The sequence below is a fragment of the Sus scrofa genome, chromosome 12, assembly GCF_000003025.6.
Source record: "Sus scrofa isolate TJ Tabasco breed Duroc chromosome 12, Sscrofa11.1, whole genome shotgun sequence".
NCBI classification, from domain to species: domain Eukaryota; kingdom Metazoa; phylum Chordata; class Mammalia; order Artiodactyla; family Suidae; genus Sus; species Sus scrofa.
This window is the reverse complement of record NC_010454.4, coordinates 45,064,123-45,081,042: the sequence shown is the minus strand read 5'-3', so window position 1 is coordinate 45,081,042 and position 16,920 is coordinate 45,064,123. Positions and strand designations below refer to the sequence as shown.

The window sequence follows — 16,920 nt, the reverse complement described above, 5'->3', positions numbered from 1 at the left end:
GCATATGGAAGTTCCCAGGCTAGGAGTCAAATCGGAGCTGCATCTTCAACCTATGCCGCAGCTCACATGCAACACTGGATCCTTAACCCGCTGAGCAAGACCAGGGATCGAACCCTGCATGCTCATGGATAGTAGTCAGATTCTTAACCCAATGAGCCACAACAGGAACTACCATTAAATGCCATTTCATCTGCAGTTAAAGTGAAAGGGAATTTCACATTAAACAGTAGTTGAAGAGATTAATTACATAAATGCAAAATCACCCAAAAAAGACACCAAGTACAACACTGCTGGCAACAGATAACACTAGAAGAATCTCAGGGATGACACAAAAACTTAAGGGAAATGAGTCAGAGTGCTTTGTTAATTCACTTCTTTCCCAGGGATTTTCCCTCAGAGGAGATTGTGGGGGAATTTTGTATTTTATGAGATTAGGAGAGGCTAATGAAATGAAACAGAGTGACTGGGTCCATAGCTCAGCTTGCCAGGTGTAGGCCAGCAGCTGCAGCTACAATTTGACCCCTAGCCTAGGAACTTCCCTATACCGCAGCTGTGGCCTTTTTAAAAAAGGAAAAAAATAATGTAAAATGAAATAAATTCTCCAAGTGTCAGTTTCCTCATCTGTAAAATGAAGATGATAATAAACATATCTATATAATATATGTTCATTTGGATCTAGGGTTTAGGATAGTGTAAGCTTTTAGTAAATGTTCCCATCATTTTTTTTTTTTTAAATGGTCACTCCCATGGCCTTTGGAAGTTCCCTGGTCAGGGATTGAATCCCAGCTGACCTATGCTGCGGCTGGGGCAACACCAGATCCTTTAACACACTGCCTGGTGGGGATCGAACCCACACTTCTGTAGCGACCTGAGCCTCTGCAGTTGGATTCTTAATCCACTGTGCCACAGCGGGAACTCCTTTTATTTTTAAAATTGATATATTTTTTAATTTAATTGATTTTTATTTATTATGTATTTTTATTTTATTTTATCTTATTTTATTTTAGGGATGCACCTGTGGCATATGGAAGTTCCCAGACTAGGGGTCGAATCAGAGCTGTAGCTGCTAGCCTACACCACAGCCATAGAAACACAGGATCTGAGCTGCGGCTGTGACCTACACCACAGCTCACGGCAATTCCAGGTCCTTAACCCACTGAGTGAGGCCAGGGATTGAACCTGCATCCTCACGGACACTAGTCGGGTTGGTTAACTGCTTAGCCATGACAGGAACTCCCATCATTTAATTTTATGATGCTTTCTATCTTCCATCTAAAAAGCAAAAACTAAAACTTTCCTGACCCCAAGTCCTCTTCCAATAGATGTCACCTATCTTTCTCACTAAAATGTGCAGTGAAGATGGTGGAGAGAAGCAGATGGATTCCAGAGATTTAAGGAGATAGAATTTGAAGGAGATGCCACTTAAAATCCTCCAATGGCTTCCTATGACAATTAGATCAATCTTGGAGTTCCCCTGGTGGCTCAGTGGGTTAAGGATCTGGCATTGTTACTGCTGTGGCTCTGGTTACTGCTGGGGCTTGGGTTTGATCCCTGACCCAGAAATTTCCACATGTCTGGGTGTGGCGAAAAAAGAAAAAAAAGACAACTAGATTAATCTTAAGTCCTTGAATGCATTGAGCCCTGTTTATTTCTACTCTCAAGGCTTCAAGCACACCAGCTTTCTATCTCTTGAATATACCAAGCTGTGATCCTACTTCCGTGCGTGAAATGCTGTAAGAGACTGCACACTCCTCAGGGTCTTACCAACTTCCTGATGGCCTCAACCTAACCAAGTAACTCCCTTGCTTCACTGCTCTCAGGATAAAGTGTAAACTAATTAATGTGGCTCCAGCTTACTTTGCCAGTCTCCTCTCGTCACTCATCTTTTTCAGCTCAATTGAATTTTTTTTTTTCAGTCCTCCGGTTGCCTGCTATTCTCACCCACCTCCAGGTCTTTCCAGAGGCTCTTCCTTCCATGACTGGTTTTCTCTTAGGACCCCTTTTCCTCCTGTAACAAAGCAGTGTACAATATAGTGATTGAGCATACAAGGATATTGAGCCAGATGTCCTGGGTATGGTTCTCAGCCCCATTATTTACACTGTGACCCAGGGCAAGTAACTTCTCTTTACTTCAGTTTCCTCATCTATGAAACAGGAATAAGGATTGTTATGTTATAAAATAGGACTGTTATGATTAAAAGAATTTATATGTGTAAAGTGTTTAGAACAGAGCTGGGCACATTGTAAATGATAGGTGCTGGCTGTTGCTATTGTATGTCCTCTACTAGACTATAAGTTCTATGAATTGTTCAGTGAGTGAATAAATTACATCTTTCTTTGGACTGGCTCTCCCTTGGTGTTGACATGGTTGCAGCAGTTCCAGATACTGTATCTTCTTACATACTGTGTTAGTGGGAAAGAGCAACAGACTTTCCCAGCAGGAACTCCTTGTGCATTTTTGGCCCTGACTGGGTTACCTGCCCATCCATGAAATAATCATTGTAACTTAAGGGATGTTATGTTCTGATTGACTTGAGGTCTAGGTTATGTGCTCATATACATGGTCTGAAAATGGAGTAGGGGTAATTTCCTGAATTCCTATCATTGGATATAGTGAGTGAATGCTTGGCAGAAAAAAAAAAAAATCATAATTTTGCCCTTGGTAAGAAGTTCAAATAGGGAAATGGCTTAGGAGACCCTTATGGTTCAGATATAAGAAGACAGGCTGGAGTTCCTGTCGTGGTGCAGTGGTTAACGAATCCGACTAGGAACCATGAGGTTGCGGGTTTGATCCCTGCCCTTGCTCAGTGGGTTGACGATCCGGCGTTGCTGTGAGCTGTGGTGTAGGTTGCAGACGTGGCTCGGATCCCGCATTGCTGTGGCTCTGGCGTAGGGCAGTGGCTACAGCTCCGATTTGACCCCTAGCCTGGGAACCTCCATATACCGCGGGAGTGGCCCAAGAAATGGCAAAAAAATAAAAAAATAATAATAATAATAAAAAAGACAGGCTGTCATCACGTTATTATCATTTCTTTCTTTCTTTTTTTTTTTTTTTTTTTTGTCTTTTTGCTATTTCTTTGGGCCGCTCCCGCAGCAACTCCAGATCCAAGTCACATATGTGATCTACACCACAGGTTGTGGCAACACTGGATCATTAACCCACTGAGAGGGGGCCAGGGATTGAACTTGCCTCCTCATAGGTACTAGTTGGGTTCATTTCTGCTGAGCCACAACGGGAACTCCCATCTATTATTATTATTATTTGGCCACACCCACTGCATGCAGAAGTTCTCAGGCCAGGGGTGGACCCTGTGCCCCAACAGTGGCAACTTCAGATCTTCAACTGCTAGGCCTCAAGGGAGCGCCTGCTGTCATCATATAGATTCCAGCAGGCTTTCCCAAGGGCTGCATGTGGTGGTGGGGTTAGAAAGGCATAGTTCCCAGAAGCTTCAGGGTCAGCTGTGGGCTTCTTTTTAGTCATCCATTCATCAGAATATAATGTCAATATTCATTCTTCCTCCTTTCTGCCTGTGCAACCCCCCTGTGGTGTCAAATTTGCTCTCATTCCAAAGGATAATATTTTGCAAGTAATGACAACCCTTCTAAGCCAGGAGCTAGACTCTGGGATTGATGTCCCATAGAATGTCCTGTTTATGGCCCACAACCCTACTCTGTCACCTGTTATATTTTACTCTATGTATGTCAAGAGTAACATATATGTCCTAGTTAGGTGGGAGTCTATTCACCCAGGAAGCCTGAAACTTTGTGTAGGTTTGCCTTCTAGGGAAGGGATTATGCCAGTTTATACACTGTTTCTCTACAGCAACATATGTATGCATGTTAACATCTGCATATGTAAAAGTCACAAGCATCTAATAAAAAAAACATTCTCAGTTTCCTAGGTGCTGCAGGGAGTAACTTTCAGTTTCTTAGTGACTTGAGAATTCTATTATATGCATTTGTATATATCTTCCTGACTCCTTTTACAGAAGAATTAGTAATATTAGTGACAAGCAGTCGCTATTACTTTTAGCATCCATTTACAGCATTCTCAATCTTTACCCTAGGGCCTGTTTCTGCTTCTTTCCAAAATGAGGAAAATATCCTTAATCTTAGATTAAGAGTTCAAACATTCATACTAGATCCTGGAATCAAGAGTAACTTTTGTGGAGTTCCTACCACGGTGCAGTAGGTTAAGAATCCGACTGCAGTGGTACAGAGGTGTGGGTTTGATCCTCTGTCACCGTGGGTTAAACCATCTGGAGTTGTGGCAGCTGCGGTGTAGGTTGTATCTGTGGCTGGGATTCAATTCCTGGCCCAGGAACTTCCAAAAGCGTGGGTGCAGCCACAAACAAACAAACAAAAAGTATGTGCTTGATAAAGAGACTGAAATTAGCAGTGTCCCAATGCATTCTAGGTGCAGTCACCTCCTTGACAAGGTCCCCAAGGCTTCTGAGCACCCCCTGGTCAGTGGCATATTAGAAATGCCAAGGCTGCCTCTTACACAATCACCCTCACTGTATTCGAGATGTGATTCTCTTCTTGAAAGGAACCTAAATTTATTATTAGTGGTCATCTCAGAGCATTCAGACCTTTAAGTGCAAGTGGTATCCAGAATCCTGGAAGGGCTATTAAGTCTATGGCCCTTTATTGGCACCGCGTTTAGTTATCTACACTACCTTCCAGAGGCCTCAGACACTGCGACAGCCGCCCAAAGCCCCAAAGCTTAACTAGTCCTCTAAGCCAGCGGCCATATCCACCTGAGACCCAGGGATCCAGGGCATCAGGCACTGAAGAAGACGCCCCCGGTGCGGGCTGCGCAGGCGCAGGCAGCCCAAGAGGGCCCCGGCACTCTAGGCTGCGCAGGCGCGCGAGCGGCTCCCGGCCAGTCCCGACGGCGGCAGCAACTGAGGGGCCGGGGCGTGGAGCAGCGGTGGCGGCGGCGGGCGGCGACGGAGCAGCCATGAGGGCCGGGCCCAGTCACCGACAGTGAGTGGTGGTGAAAGTGGGGTGGGCCACGGGAGGGAAGGGGGTGGCTCGGTGCAGGGATACTCCGACTCGGGGGGTGGGCTTTGCCTGTTGGAGGCGAAGGGGCGTGGGGGAGGGACAGTTTGAGGTGATGACCGGAGAATTTGGGGCACGGGTGGTCAGAACGCCAGCGCCAGGGCCGGACAGCTTGGGCAGGGAGTGGGTACGCGCTGCAGAGTGACGGAGCCCTCGGCAGGGACAGCGTCCCGCGCTCCCCCGTTTGTCAACGTCCCTTCCCCCAGGAGCTTTCGGTCGCCTCTCCCTTTCCGCTTCTTTCAGAGGTTGGTCGCGGGGGGAGAATGGTGGAGGATGAAAGCCCTGCTGGAGCCGAAGACGACAACTCTGGCCCAGGCAGGGAAGAGCCGGGCGCTCGGAGTAATAGGCTGCTCCGGGTAGAGGATGGGGGTCGTTTAAAGCTGGGAGGGGTCTAGGGAAAAGAGCTAGGGGCTTAGGGTCCGACAGGTTCGAATCCACGTCCACCGCTGATTAAAGCTGATAGGTAACCTTGGGCAGGTCCCACTTAACCTTCTGAACCGCTGGAAGATGTCGTGTTTCAACGAGCTATTGCAAGCATCTTGTACGTGATTGAGACCGTTTATGAAAACTGTAAATTGTGAGTACTATGCCGATGTTACTGTATCACTAACAGTATAACTGGATTTTTAGATATTACTGTTATTAGTGGAGTGACCGATTTCTTTGTCAGGGCGAAGCGTACTGTAAAACCTCAATAGTCACAGACATGTTTTCTTCATCGGCACAGCAGATCACGTGCAGAAATAGCAGTTTGTTCTGTTACGTGACAAATTAGCCATCAGACTTGTGTAGGAAAAATACCATACTCTCAGGCACTTTTACAAACGGTGTGTATAAGCTCCTAAATCAAGAGGAAGGAAAGAGGGAATGAAGGGCCGATCTTTTAAATGCCTTTCTGAAGAACACAGCTCATTGAGGTTCGTTCTCTTTTAACACAGGTGGTACTAATGTGCTTTATTATGAGTTGAGAAAACTGACTTGAGACAAACTGGGAGGGATGACCATTGAGGAATACAATTTGTTATTTTTTAATTGTAAGAAAGTTCTTTGTAAAAGGGTCCCTGGTTGCCTCAAGGCCCTGTCTCTGTTTTGGAGGTCAGAAAGCATATAGCAGCTTTTCAGCTTCACTTTTTGTTAGCCTGTCGGTGGGACCCCCAGGGTGGAGTGTCTCTCAGAGAAAGGCAGAAGCAGCTGTGCAAGAGCCCAGGAGGAGGCTGGTTGGTTTCTGAGGAGCTGAAGGAGCACTCCTGAGGCTTTGTTATTCTTCTTGTTTAGGGTGGACAAAGCAGAGGACAGAGTTAAACTGTGTACTTCAAGAGAGAGACTATGGCTTTCTAGTCACAGCTTTTGAAAGAGATGAAACTCTTTTCAAAAGGACAGAAAAAGATGATGCTTGAGCTCTGCTGACTCCCAGGCCGGAGAGCTTGAAATGGCAAGGCTCTTTGGAAATTAGTGAGTGATTTCTCTCTCATCTGAGCAAAGATAGGGAGGGGCTGTACTAGATCCTTAAATATTCCCAGATAAGGGGACAAATTATTTTTTAGGAATGGGGGAAATGAACCCATGTTGTCTTTAATGTCTTTATCTGGTAAAACGTTTTGGCTTCTCTTTCCTGAAAATGCACAGTGATATATCATTTTTAACTTTTTGCTCTAATTCCTCGCCTCTTCCAATAAATTCTCTGTCCATAACACAGAGGATAGTTTAAAAAAGAAAGCATTTGTTACTGTCGTCATGGGTCATTTACAGGATACAAATTTATTCTGTTTTTGACTACCACATGAAACTGAAGTAGAGGTATAAAATGTTAAAACTAGCCTGAACGCTTTATTTTTAATAGTTGGATGTTTATTTTTAATATTGGTGGTGAATTTTCCCCTCTATTGGAAATTTCCATCAGTTCAAACAAGTCCATAAATACCATTCTTATTATGTTAAAATGGTAGAGGTTTGTTTAGCTGTGATGAGAATTTCCTGTCCTTTCTTTCTGTTCTCTTTCCTATTTGTGGTTACTTTTATGTAGTGGATGTAGAGGAGTCTTCCTCTGAGGGAGAGAAAGGGGATGGTCAGTAACCTTGATTCCCTGATTTGGAGCAGTCTGTCTAAAATGGGGAGTAAGGACTTGCCCTGAATCCTTGAGACAGTGGAGGTTAAAATAAAAGGAATGAGGTTTTGGGTTTCCCGTTGTGGCTCAGCGGAAATGAATCTGGTTAGTATCCATGAGGACACAGGTTTGATCCCTGGCCTGATCAGTGGGTTAAGGATCCGGCGTTGCCATGAGCTCTGGTGTAGGTTGAAGACTCAATCTGGCTGTGGCTGTGGCGTAGGCCAGTGGCTACAGATCCGATTTGATCTCTAGCCTGGAAACTTCCATATGTTGAGGGTGCGGCCCTAAAAAGACAAAAAAAAAAAAAAAAAAAAAAAAGGTTTACCAGCTCATTTTTATTTTGATAACAGTGAATCTTTTTTTCTTAAAAAAAGCATCTCATGGAGTTCCTGTTGCGGCGCAGTGGTTAACGAATCCGACTTGGAACCATGAGGTTTCGGGTTCGATTCCTGGCCTTGCTCAGTGGGTTAAGGATCCGGCATTGCCATGGGCTGAGGTGTAGGTCGCAGATGCAGCTTGGATCCCCAGTTGCTGTGGCTCTGGTGTAGGTCGGTGGCTACCGCTCCGCTCCGATTAGACCCCTAGCCTTAGAACCTCCATATGCCGTGGGAGTGGCTCAAGAAAAGGCAAAAAGACCAAAAAAAAAAAAAAAAAAAAAAAGCATCTCATGACTCAGGGAAACCTTTTTAACAGTCTATGTTAAAAGAAAATTATGGTGTCTTTATTTCCCTCTCTTCTTACTGAGAATATTTGTTTGCAGATAGAATTTTTGTGTCTTCAGAGCCTTTCTGATCTTGCCATCCATTCCTTAGCTGAAGTTCTTTTGTGATATTTTTTACAGCCACTAATTACTAAGAGCACAAAGGGGTTTTTTTTGTTGTTGTTTGTATTTTTGTCATTTGTTTTTGTTCTTGATAGAGTGCTAACAACTTTAAAGGAATACTTTATGAGAAGATGTTAAAAAGGAAAAGTAGATAGGAGAGTGGATTTAACTTCATGAATTTATAGGGTGGATGTGCTGTTTGGAAGGTGAAGTTTTCAAGAATAGGCCTGTGGTTCAGAGTAGTCTCTTGAGGACCAGGCTTTGTTTTCCAGTGTTTATTTATTTAGCACAATTGTTGGCTTAGAGTTTAATTGGCTCATTATAATATATTGCAGACAACTTTCTTCTGTTGCGACATGAGTATCTAGACATAGTTCTCAATGCTATTCAGCAGGATCTCCTTATAAATCTATTCTAGGTTGTGTCTGATAAGCCCAAGCTCCCGATCCCTCCCACTCCCTCCCCCTCCCATCAGGCAACCACAAGTCTCTTCTCCAAGTCCATGATTTTCTTTTCTGAGGAGATGTTCATTTGTGCTGGATATTAGATTCCAGTTATAAGTGATATCATATGGTATTTGTCTTTGTCTTTCTGGCTCATTTCACTCAGTATGAGAGTCTCTAGTTCCATCCATGTTGCTGCAAATGGCATTATGTCATCCTTTTTTATGGCTGAGTAGTATTCCATTGTGTATATATACCAAATCTTCCGAATCCAATCATCTGTCGATGGACATTTGGGTTGTTTCCATGTCCTGGCTATTGTGAATAGGGCTGCAATGAACATGCGGGTGCATGTGTCTCTTTTAAGTAGAGTTTTGTCCGGATAGATGCCCAAGAGTGGATTGCAGGTCATATGGAAGTTCTATGTATAGATTTCTAAGGTATTCCAGACTGTTCTCCTAGTGGCTGTACCAGTTTACATTCCACAGCAGTGCAGGAGGTTCCTTTTTCCACAGTCAGCACTTTTATTTGTGATTTATTATGATGGCATTCTGACTGTGTGAGTGGTATCTCATGATGTTTTGATTTGCATTTCTCTTAATCAGCGATTTGAGCATTTTTTCATGTGTTTTTGCTCTTATATTTTTGGAAATGTCTATTCAGTCTTTTGATTTTTCCATTGGTTGATTGGTTAAATATTTGCTGAATGGAAAAATAATAACAGGAGTTCCCATCGTGGCGCAGTCGTTAACGAATCCGACTAGGAACCATGAGGTTGCGGGTTCGGTCCCTGCCCTTGCTCAGTGGGTTAACGATCTGGCGTTGCCGTGAGCTGTGGTGTAGGTTGCAGACGCGGCTCGGATCCCGCGTTGCTGTGGCTCTGGCGTAGGCCGGTGGCTACAGCTCCGATTCAACCCCTAGCCTGGGAACCTCCATATGCTGTGGGAGCGGCCCAAGAAATAGCAACAACAACAACAAAAAAGATTAAAGACAAAAAAAAAAAAAAAAAAAAGAAAAATAATAACAGTGTGATTCATAATAAGGAAGCATAAGCTCAAATCTTCTGCAGCTTTGTGTATCTTTGAATGCGCTTACCCATGTTTCTTTACTTGTTTTCCTCATTTATAAAACAAAGATAATTATACTACTTCATGGAGTTGTTGTGAGGGTTAAATGTGTTAATACATGTAAAGTGGATTTTTTTTTTTTTTTTTTGCTGTGCTCACAGTGTGTGGAAGTTCCTGGACCAGTGATCAAACCCGAGTCACAGCAGTGACAAGGCCAAATCCTTAACTGTTAGGCCACCAGGGAATGCTTGTGTTTTGAATGGGACCTGATACTTAATAAACGCTAAATAAATGCTAATTATTTCTAATGTTTGAATAAACACTTTTTGTGCCCAAGTTACTGGTCAAAGATGATTATAACATAACTGCCCTCTGGGAGTTCATAATCTAGTGAAGGAAACAGAAGTGTACAGTGTAAGTATAGGAGTTCCCGTTGTGACTCAGTGGTCAACGAACCCGACTAGTTTCCATGAGGACTTGTGTTCGTTCCCTGGCCTTGCTCAGTGGGTTTAGGATTAGCCATTGCCATGAGCTGTGGTGTAGGTCACAGATTCGGCTTGGATTCAGTGTTGTTGTGGTTGTGGCATAGACTGAAAGCTACAGCTCTGATTTGACCCCTAGCTTGGAAACCTCCATATGCCTCAGATGTGGCCCTAAAAAGAAAAAAAAAAAGACCAAAAAAACCCTAAAGCAAAGTAAGTATAATAGAATATAGTATCTTATTTTCATCAAATCTGTGGTACCAGTGTTTGTAAGGCTTGCAGTTATTTTACATACCACTAAGAAAGAAGAAATTCTGTTAATGAGACTGGAGGGCTATCAGAAGAGATGTATCCAGTTTTCGGAGAAATATGTCAGATAAAAGTTATCTTAGAATTGATGGAGTACAGTAAATGCTGTACTGGGGAAAGGTACAACTTGTTTCGAGAGCTGATGGAATGGCTGGATTCAGGTATTGTCAGTAAAGGCCTTTACTGCATTGAAGCTGCATGATAGGCCCTCACAGATGAACACAGAAGATAGGGCATTCCAAGCAGACAATGCAGTCTGAAAATGAGAAGGAAGAGGGCATTATTGATGTGTACCACCATATCAGGACAAGCAGGAGAAGGAAATGAGCTAAGACTTTGGCAGAGTAACATTGTATAATGCAGCAGAGCAGGACAGGAAGCTTGGAACGTTTTCAGGAGAGACATGAGCCTAATTCTTGGGTTTAAACTCCTAAAATATTATCACAACTCTAAAAAGATGATTCTAATACAGTAAATTGGGAAGTGAGAATACATATGAGAAGTAAAGTGACCAGGGGATGAGCTGAAGCTTTACAGCTGACCAGAAGGGGGATAAAGTGTGAAGTCACTGAATTCTTGGTGTGAGGTGAATGCTGTCTCAGCAGAGAAGTGTTTAATACTATTTCTGTCTTTTTCACTGCCTTTCGGGGTCTTGATTGTGTCCCTTTTAGGGTTTTGTAACTTAGAGTGAAAAGGAATGCAACTTGAGAGGAAAATGCTAAATTTTCTTTGTTAAAGATGCATTTAAGTGTCCATCAACAGATGAATGGGTTAAGAAGATGTGGTATATATACACAATGGAATACTACTCAGCCGTAAAAAAGCAAAATAATGCTATTTGCAGCAACATGGATGGAACTAGAGACTCTCATACTAAGTGAAGTAAGTCAGAAAGAGAAAGACAAATACCATACGGTATCACTTATATCTGGAATCTGATATATGGCGCAAATGAACCTGTCCACAGAAAAGAAAATCATGAACATGGAGAGCAGACTTGTGGTTGTTGAGAGGAAGGGAGGGGTAATGGACTGGGAATTTGGGACTAATAGATGCAAACTATTGCTTTGAATTGGATAAGCAATGAGATCCTGCTGTATAGCACTGGGAACTATATCTAGTTACTTATGATGGAGCATGATAATGAGAGAAAAAAGAATGTATACATGTATATGTGAATAGGTCACCTTGCTGTACGGTAGAAAATTGACAGAACACTCTAAACCAGCTATAATGGAAAAAAAATCATTAAATTAATAAATAAAGATGCATTTAGGGAGTTGCCACTGTGGTGCAGTTTAGGTTAAGGACCCGATATAGGTCACAGCTGTGGCTCGGATTCGTCCCTGCCCCAGGAACTTCCATTTGCTTGAGAGTGTGGCAAAAAGAAAAAGAAAAAAAAAAAAAAGATACATTTAATACCAGAAGGCTGGTAGTAAGTTATCAGATTTGATAGCTTAATTATAAAATGGTGGTTTGGTACAGACTGGATTGTACTAATTCATGGGAAAATATAGGTCATTTAAGGAGTAATTTAAAAGACTTATTTACTGGTTTTTCTGACAACTAACCCTGAAGCTAGTATGGAAAAATATGAAAAACTAGAAATAACATAAGCATAAATTTGTGCAGTGTATTATACCAGTAAGCCCAAACTTGGCTTAACTCTCAAGCTTTTTGTTTTTGTCTTTTTTTTTGTTTGTTTTTTCGAGGGCTACACCCAGGGCCTATGGAGGTTCCCAGGCTAGGGGTCCAATCAGAGCTAGACCTGCACCACAGCTCACGGCAACGCCTGACCCTTAACTCACTGAGCGAGACCAGGGATCGAACCCTCAACCTCATGGTTCCTAGTCGGATTCATTTCTGCTGCACCATGACGGGAACTTCTAAGCTTTTTATTTTTATTTCTGTTGTTTTAAATGAAGAGCCTTGCCAGAACATTTATTTATTTATTTTTTAATTTTTTTTTTTTGTCTAAATCCCTAAAAAGGGCTGCACCAAAGCATATGAAGGTTCCCAGGCTAGGGGTCAAATCAGAGCTTCAGCTGCTGGCCTGCACCACTGCCCCAGCCACGCAGGATCTGAGCAGCATCTGTGACCTACACTGTGGCTCAGGGGAATGCCATGTCCTTAACCCACCAAGTGAGGCCAGGGATGGAATTCATGTATTCATGGATCCTAGTTGGGTTTGTTACCATTGAGCCACGACTGGAACTCCTTGCTAGAACGTTTCATAATCCAACTTTCATTATCTTTACTAATCTTTTATTTTATTTATGTATTCATTTTATTTTTTTCCTTTTTAGCCGCCCCAAGACATATGGAGTTCGAGCACCAGAAGTCAGATCCGAGCCACAGTTGCGACCTACACTGCAGCTGTGGCAATACCAGATCCTTAACCCACTCTGACTGCCTGAGCATTGAACTTGTGTCCCAGTGCTCTAGAGATGCTGCTGATCCTGTTGTGCCACAGGAGGAACCCCAGGATCTCACATTTTAATTGGCACTAACACATACATAATCATGAATCAGTACAATAAATGCTGTCATAGAGATCTATCTGTACTAAGTGCTATGGGAGCACTGGTTCTGCCTAGTGGTGGGAAGGGAAGGTTAGAGAAGGCTTCTCGGAGGAGGAATCATTTGGATCTTGAAGGACGAATGCAGTTTAGCTGCTTCTACAGAAAGGGATTGGAGGAGTTCCTGTTGAGGCTCAGTGGTAGGAACCCAACTAGTATCCATGAGGTTGTGGATTCAATCCCTGGCCCTGTTCAGTGGTTAAAGCGTCCAGTGTTGCTGTCAGTCATCTTTGTGTAAGTTGCAGATGTAACTCATACGCACATTGCTGTGGTTGTGGTGTAGGCCAGCTGCTGCAGCTCCCATTCCACCCCTAGCCTGGGAACATCCATATGTAGCATATGTGGCCCTAAAAAAAAGGAAAAAGAAAAAAGGATTGGAGAGGATAGTATTTCAAGTTCAGAGAACAACTTGCCCTAGGGTACAAAGTATGTACCTGCAGGTCCGTGGTTTAATTTGTCTAGATCGTGGGATATGAGATAAGAATGGAAGGAAATGAGGTAAAAGAGGGGTTGGAGCCTAATTGTGGATGGCTTTGGTTAGGGGTTTGAGTTTTATTTTGTAGGTGCTAGGGAGTCATGGGAGAGTTGAGATCACTAAGAAAAATAACACTGTTGACTGTTTGGAAGTTAGATTTAAAAAGGAGAAATTGTGCTCGCTTTGGCAGCACATATACTAAAATTGGAATGATACAGAGAAGGTTATCATGGCCCCCCTGCACAAGGATGACACGCAAATTCGTGAAGCGTTCCCTATTTTTAGGAGTGTAGCAAAATGCATTTAACCATAGTCTAATTTATGGACACTTGGTTATTTTCAGTTTCTTCCACCTTCAAAAAATGCAATAGGAGTTCCTGTGTGGCACAGCAGTAAACAAATCTGACTAGGTTTTGGGTTCTATCCCTGGCCTCGCTCAGTGGGTTAAGGATCCAGCGTTGTGGTGAGCTGTGGTGTAGGTTGCAGATTCAGCTTGGATCTGGTGTTGCTGTGGCTCTGGTGTAGGCCGGCAGCAACAGCTCCTATTAGGCCCCTAGCCTGGGAACCTTCATATGCCATAGGTGTGGCCCTAAAAAGACAAAAAAAAAAAAAAAAATATATATATATATATATATATATATTACAGTAAACAACGTTCTAAGTAATAAAAATAAAAAACATGAGAAATTGATTGAAAGGAGACAAGCTTGTTATGAGACTGGTGTGATGGTTGCTTGAAAGATACCGAAGGTCTTGGAGTTCCTGTTATGGCTCAGCAGTAACGAATCTGACTAGTATCCATGAGGACGCAGGTTTGATCCCTGGCCTCGCTCAGTGGGTTAAGGATCCTACGTTGCTCAGATCCTATATTGCTGTGGCATAGGCCAGCAGCTGCAGCTCTGTTTCAACCTCTAGCACAGGAACTGCCATATGCCAAGGGTATGGCCCTAAAAATACAAAAAACAAAGCAAAACATAACCAGATATGCCATTAGAATGACTGAAAAACAAGAGAAGAAAATTGACTAGGTTGTAGACTGATGAGGATGTGGAACAACTGGACTTTGGAAAACACCGGTAGTCTCTTATGAAGTAAAATATGCTTGACATCTGACCCAATTTTTTTTTTTTTTTTTGTCTTTTTGCCTTTTCTAGGGCTGCTCCCTCGGCATATGGAGATTCCCAGGATAGGGGTCAAATCGGAGCTGTAGCGGCTGGCCTACCACACCAGAGCCACAGCAACGCGGGATCCGAGCCGAGTCTGCAACCTACACCACAGCTCACGGCTACGCAGGATCCTAACCCCTTGAGCAAGGCCAGGGATTGAACCCGCAGCCTCATGGTTCCTAGATGGATTTGTTAACCACTGCGCCACGATGGGAACTCCTGACCCAAGTATTTACCTGAGTGAAATGATGACCTAGGACCTATGTATGTGAATATTTATACCAGTTCTTTTGTACTTACCCAGAACTGGAAACAACCTGACTGTCTCTCAACTTTGAAATGAAAAAACTGTGGTATATGTCTGTTCAATGGAAAACTACTCAGCAATAAAAAGGAACTATTTCATATATGAAATAACATGGTTTCTTATGCATACAACAGGGACCTACTCTATAGCATAGGGAACTATATTCAATATCTTGTAATCATCTATGCTGGAAAAGAATCTGAAAAAGAATACATATATTTTATGTATATATATCTGAATCTTTTTGTTGTACACTTAAAACTAACACAGCTTTGTAAATCAACTATGCTTCAATTTAAAAGGAAGTCTACTCACTGTATAATTGAATTTATATGACATTCTGGGAAACTCAAAACTATAGGGACAATGGAGAACAGGTCAATGATTGCCTTGGGTTAGGGTAGATGAAGTATTTGACTACAAAGGGGTAGCATGAGGACAAGATGGAACTGCTCTGTAATTTTTTTTTTCCTCTTTATGGCTGCATCTGAGGCATATGGAAGTTCCAGGCTATGCGTTGAATTGGAGCTGTGGCTGCAGGCTTACACCACAGCAGTACAGGATCTGAGCCACATCTGTGACCTCTGCCACAGCTTACAGTAATGCCAGATCCTTAACCCACTGAGCAAAGCCAGGGATTGAACCCGCATCCTCAGAGAGACAGCATCAGGTTCTTAACCCACTGACCCACAGTGGGAACTCCTATTGTTCTGTAACTTGATTGTGGTTGCAGTTATAGACCTTTATACACCTATGAGAACTCTTAGAACTGAACACTATAAAATGAATTTCATTATGTAAAGTTTAGAAAAAGAAAGCCTCAGAGTGGAAGACTAAAGAAATCTTTAAACTTTAAAGAAGGGGTTCCCATCATGGTGCAGCAGAAACGAATCCGACTAGGAACCATGAGGTTGCGGGTTTGATCCCTGGCCTTGCTCAGTGGGTTAAGGATCTGGCATTACTGTAAGCTGTGGTTTAGTTCACAGATGTGGCTCTGATCTGGCGTGGCTGTGGCATAGGCTGGCAGCTATATCTCCGATAAGACCCCTAGCCTGGGAACCTCCATATGCCGCTCCCTGGGTACAGCCCTAAAAGACAAAAAAAACAAAACAAAACAAAAACTTTAAAGAAGAATTCAATAAATGTAACTTCTAGTTCCCATTGTGGCTCAGTGGGTTAAGGACCCACCTAGTATCCATGAGAATGCAGGTTTGATGCCTTCCCTTACTCAGTGGGTTAAGGCTCAGATCTGGCTTTGCCGTGGCTGTGGTGTAGGCCTGTAGCTCCAGCTCTGAGTCATCTCCTAGCCTGAGAAATTCCATATGCTGCAGGTGCGGCCCTAAAAAAAGGAAAAAAAAAATGTAACTTCTGAAATATATTTGAATTTTTAAACTTCTATTTCTTTTTTGAATTTAATTTATTATTATTATTATTTTTTGCCAGCATGCAGAAGTTTCTGGGCCAGGGATTGTACCCAAGCCACAGCAGTGACAAAGCTGGATCCTTAGCCTGCTGAGCTGCCAGGGAACTTGGATATGTTTTATTTTATTCTGAACCCTCAGCGTATGGAAGTTCCCGGGCCAGGGATAGAATCCGAACTTTCAGCTTCAACCTGAGCCACTGCAGTTAGATTCTGAACCCACTCACTGTACCACAGTGGGAACTCCTTGAAAATATTTAAAATAATTTGAGATACATAGTGAAAAGTCTCTGAGTGGAAATTTTAGATCTTTTCAGATTTATTTTACTTTGAAATGCAGTTGCTTACTCTGATTTTACCACTTCAGGAATACACTGCCAAGTAATTTTCTACTTTAACTTGCTTATTGCCAAGCATGATGCTACTAGCTTTCCTTCCGTACTCTTCTTCCTTTCCTAGGACATTGCTGTGTCACCTAAAGATAGATTCTCTACTTTAGTGCATGAAAAAGTATTTAGCAGTGAGATTTATCAAGTTAATTGGGGGATATGTGGATCTCATCCAAAATCTAGCCAAGCTGTTTGTTCTCCTGGGGACTACTTAATGGACTGAAGTTGGATACTTAGAATATTGAGACATCCTTAATATTCTTGAAATTTATGTATTATAGCTTCCAGG

At 42.7% G+C, this 16,920-nt stretch overlaps 1 protein-coding gene across 2 annotated transcripts in view; it reads left to right on the top strand.

Annotated features, from left to right (window-relative positions):
- Nucleotides 4,856-16,920, top strand: part of FAM222B (family with sequence similarity 222 member B) — a 90,113-nt gene continuing 78,048 nt past the window's right edge. The window contains exon 1 of one of the 2 annotated variants that reach the window (XM_021067489.1): nucleotides 4,856-4,989. The gene's annotated coding sequence lies outside the window, so the exon portion shown is untranslated. The remainder of the gene's footprint in view (nucleotides 4,990-16,920) is intronic. The other variant, XM_013989986.2, reaches the window with a different exon arrangement.